This window comes from Musca domestica, unplaced genomic scaffold (genome assembly GCF_030504385.1).
Source record: "Musca domestica strain aabys unplaced genomic scaffold, Musca_domestica.polishedcontigs.V.1.1 12, whole genome shotgun sequence".
Classification (NCBI taxonomy): Eukaryota; Metazoa; Arthropoda; class Insecta; order Diptera; family Muscidae; genus Musca; species Musca domestica.
Genome location: NW_026712155.1, coordinates 3,645,403 through 3,650,764, shown reverse-complemented (window position 1 = coordinate 3,650,764; position 5,362 = coordinate 3,645,403).

The following is a 5,362-nucleotide window of genomic DNA, read 5'->3' as shown; positions in this document are numbered from 1 at the left end:
AACGTTTGCAATGTGTAGCACACTGACCAGCAGCAACAGCAACAGAATGAATGAGTTCTACACTCGCAAACACACTCCCCCTGTGCAGTTTAAGTCAACAGAGACAGAAATACTCACACACATACACTAGCACACACGGGCACACAACCCTCGAGCAAGCACAGTGTTCTGGTCTACGACAGAACTAGACGACTTTGCTGTTGTTGCTTTAGCCGAGAACCGAGAATCATTGTTATTGTTTGTGTTGCCAATGGTCGTGGACTGGTGGGGAGTAGAAGAGAGATTGCTGTTGCTTTTTATTTAACTTTATAAAGGAATACACAAACCCCACTCGCCAAACACTCTCATCTGTGGGTGTGTGTATATTTGTGAACGTGTGGTTGCCTCATTGTTATTTTTGTTGTTGTTTATGTTGAACATGCATGAAAGTGGCATATTATAGATGGGAAATTCATACATGGCATTTTATATAAATACTCGCAGATACATCCCTACACATGCATTTATGTTTGATTTTGTTGTTGCCGTTGTTGCTATTGTTGTTGTTGTATTACGGTAGCTGAAAAAAAAAAAAAACACTTTTTAATAATAACAAAAACCACCACGACAACGACGACTTCGACAGCTACAACGACTAGGACAACAAAAAAGGCGGTGTGTCGTCCTCAACATCCTCATAGCAAAATGAACTCTTATGCGGCTTAAAGCTATTTTCAGTATTTTTTTCTCTCTCGTTCATCATACACACACACACACACACCAGCATTCTGGTAAATCATTTATAAAGTGTTTGAAATATATATTTTAGTGATTATGACAGTAGTGTTGAAAATTGTAGAATAGAGTTCATAATATTTATTTTGCAATAAAATTATACTTGACTCATTTTAAAAGCTTTTTTAAGAGTTTATGGCTGCCATTCAATATTTGTACTATAGTTAATTAATAAGAGATAAGATTCTTTAAAATTTAATACAAAAAAAATCCATTCTCAAAATTTCGTATGAGAAACTTTACGTTTGCTACTGAAAATTTCATATAAAAATATTCTGAAACTTGGAAATGAAAATATCTAAATTTGCTCCTGAATATGTGAAAATGTTCTCGTTTGCCCTAATACTTTGAAATGAAATACCCATGTTTGCTCCTGAAATTTTCGTATACAAGTATCCACATTCACTTCTGCAAGGTTTGTATAAAAAAAAATCAATATTGCACCTGAATGTTTCGTATGAAGTACCGTTCGAATAAAAGTATATACGTATGCACCTGAAAATTTCGTAAGAAGTTCCCAAATATGCACCTGAAAGTTTCGTACGACAAGGCTCACCATTGATCCTGAATATTTCGTAAGAATACACACAAGTAAGCTTATGTGCTCTACCTCTGCACATATGAACATTTTATTTGTAATTCGTAAAATTTGATTCATAATTCGGAAATTCTATTTTTAATTCGTAACGTTTGCATTGTAATTCGATTGAAATACATTTAATTATTCGCCGGCGATCATATAAAATATATTCATGACCGTGGTAAAATTTTGCAAAGGCATTAATATTATTCGAGGGTTGTTTGCTATTGAAAATAAAATGATTAGGTCGATGTTTTGGTTACGCCCATTACATGAGGACTTCTTGGGTACCTCCCGATTTTCGAGATTTAAGTCCCAATTTCAAACCAAATTAGCTAGAATTTGTGTATGCATATTTATCCTCGCAAAATAGGTCCCCTTTTTAGTATAAACTCTTGTAACATTACCTTCCCATCAGTTCTCATCTGTTGTAATTGGATATTTCAGGAGCAAAAACATTTAAATTTTCGGGATTTTTAGGCTAATCGACTTGTCCATGGGCCAACTTATCAGGTGGGGAGGTTGAAAAACGAGGTTATACATTTTGTCAGCTCGAATGTAATTAGGTTGCCTGCTTGATAGTGATATATGAGCGGTTTTCTCTGTCTCGGAGGTAATCCTGTTTCAAGTTCTATTGTGATTGGATTTGAATTTGATCGGCTGAATGGCTATTTGAATTACCATCGGTTGAGATGTATTCAATTACAATGTTTTCGGCTCGGGAAGTATTCTGGCTGCTCTTGGCTCTAGATAGAGTTCAAATATTTTACAGGGTGAGATAAAAAACGCAACAAAATCAAACGCGATAGTTTTTACTTTTTTTTTTCAATTTTGTCGGAAATAGCATCAAATTTTAGAATAAGTTTAGATTTTAGAATTATGACCGTCAAACGGCCAATGAAACCTTCACACACTGCCCGAATGTTGCTCTGCGGTATTTTGGCCCATTCCCGGCGAACCGCTTGCTTGATTTTTTATTTTTTAGTGCCAATCTTGTATTCCAAAACACTACAAACACAATAATCTAACGGATTGGTATCCGGAGATTTTGGTGGCAATTGTGCGCTGGAAATGAAGCGAGGAACCTCAATTTGTAACCATTCTTGGATGGTGCGTGCTGAGTCCTGTTTGCGTGACCAAAGCTTTAAAACACCCTTCAAAATATTTTCGAGATAATATTCGGCATTTATTCTGATGTCACGGTCGATTAATACGAGCGGAGAGCGACCATCGGCTGTTATGGGGCCCACATTATCAACATGTCCGGCGATTGAGTTCTGGTGGGCAACCGAAGGTGCACATTTACAGCTGACCTTTTTGGCAAGTAAACTCGATAATTTTGTTTGTTTACAAACTGTTGGACAATCTCATCGGAAAGTTTTCTCATCGGAGAAAACCAAATTCGGCAGCTCAGCACTTTTGAACAAGCGAAGCGACTCTTTAGATCTTTTGAGTCTATTTTCTTTCTGTTGCGGTGAAAGTTCTTCCACTTTTTGGAATTTTAATAGCTTTACACGAGCTCATTTTTCAATATTTAGCGAATGAAATATTGCGATATGGTTAGCTCACGAGCCATTTTATGGCAACGGCGACGCGGGTTTCGATCAAGTGGCTTCTTTACTTTTCGAACCAATTCTGCTGATGTTGCTGTTTTCTTCCGTCCACTTCCTTGACGTCGGGCTACGCTACCAGTAACACGGTAACCAGCGATGGAACGAGATACAAAAGATTTATTGACATTTAAATGCTGGAGTGCTCTGTGGTTTTCCAGCCAAATAAAAAGAAATCACACTATCACGCTTGAATTCCATCACGAATAATTTTTTTCTTTAACATTCTCACCAAAAGGCTTTTGTACACTTGTAAACAATATAATGAGCTGTCACTGGAATAATTTTAACAGCTGTCGGACGAGTGGCTTAGAAATGACAGTAGTCTGAAGTTGGTTGCAGTTTTTTCATCTCATTCTGTATATGGGCCTGAAAATTCATGTTTGGAAAATTTCATCCCAATCGGATAATTAATGCGATCTGCTTTTTGTTCACAAAAATACATGGACAGGACACGGACAGGCAGACGGACTGACATGCATAAGTCGACTCTGAGAGTGATTCTGCGATCCTTAAAAGTAACTATAGGTCTATCTCACTTCCTTCTCCATGTAACAAACATCGACATAATATCCTTACCACTATGTGGTGTAGGGTATGAAAATATTTAAAGATTTGGCAGAGTTTGAACTGAAAATGATAACTATTTTCTAAATTGAACCTTCGATTGTTCCTCAAATTTGCTTTTGAAAATACTTGTAATTTATTCTGGATATATAAAAAAGAGTTTTTAAAAATTCTCTTTAAATTATTTATAAATATGGCCAGTCTGTTTCCATAAATTGTTTGGATTTTTTCACCATCAATACGACCTAAATAAGAACTTAATTACTAGTTGTGCTATTTTATTCAACTCGCCTGTAAAAGATTTGATTCTTTTATCGATAGCGTACGAAATGTGTATATGTTTATAGCCACAAACAACACAAAATTGTTTAGTGGATTGAGGAGCGTAAAGTGAGGCGCTTCTTTCAACCCATTTTCTTTGGAGAGCTCTCATTCTGACATAGCCATCACCACCACCAGCACCACTAATAACGGAAAGAGCAAACCTTTATGCTTATAAGCCATTGACTTGTATACACGGTAGCATGTAGAATTATACATTGTTATATACCCCAGGAACCCTTGTAAAAATGTTAGTCCTTCGATTGACACTCACTGTTATTAACGGCTGTCTGATTTGTGGTCAATATCCAACTACCACCATGAAGAGGACAACAGGTGTTTGATTCGGTTTTTTTTCTGTGTGGGTAGGTACACTCATCGCATCAGAATTATGGCAATATTGATTGATTACAAATTAGCAAGTAATAAAAATGTTTTATTACGCTATGTGACTACAGTGGGTACATCTTCTACATGATTTCCTAAAAATGCAGTTTTAAATAATCAAACTGTACATTTTATTTTGCTACTGAACACTTTTGTGGAAAGGATTTTTGTGTGACCTTGAATACCCATGTAATGATGGTTTCACTGTATGTTTTAACAAATAAGATGTGTATACAAATTCGTATACAATTTTATTCTTAGATGAAACAAGTAAAAAAGCGGTAAGTTCGGCCGGTCGAACTTTAAATACCCTCCACCATTTGGAACGAATTAGAAAATTTTTAAAAAAATAAAATCCATTAAAAGTTCTTTTAAAATCTTTAAAATATCTAATATAGGAAAGTGCCGATATGGGGGGATATACGATATTGTGGACCTATAAAGACAAATCTATGGCTGCGTGTAAAGTACTCACAAGGAACTCCTTGTGTTGATTTTCAGATAATTCCATTGGTAAATGTGGCTAAAATCATCAAAATACCGAATATCGCGGGGTATCGTTATATGAGGGCTATACGATATTGTGGACCTATAAAGACAAATCTATGTCTGCGTGTAAAGTACTCACAAGGAACTCCGTGTGTGGATTTTCAGACAATACGATTAGAAAACGTGGCTAAAATCATCAAAATACCGAATATCGCGGGGTACCGTTATATGGGAGCTATACGTTATCGTTAACCTATATAGAGAATTCTCTGTCGAGGGGTAAAGTGCTCACAAAGAATCCCTTGTGTACAAAGAACCCCTTGTGACCATTCCGTTGAAAAATATGGCTAAAAACATCAAAATACCGAATATCGGGGGTACCGTCATATGAGGGCTATACGATATCGTGGACCTATATAGGTAATTCTGTGCCGAGGTATAAAGTACCCACAAGGAATTCCTTGTGTGGATTTTCTGACAATTCCGATGAAAAATTTGGGTAAAATCATCAAAATACCGAATATCTGGGTACCGTTATATGGGGGATATACGATATCGAGGATCTGTATAGACAATTCTATCTCAGGGGGTAAAGTATTCACATTTATTTTTATTTTATTTTTATTATTTTAAG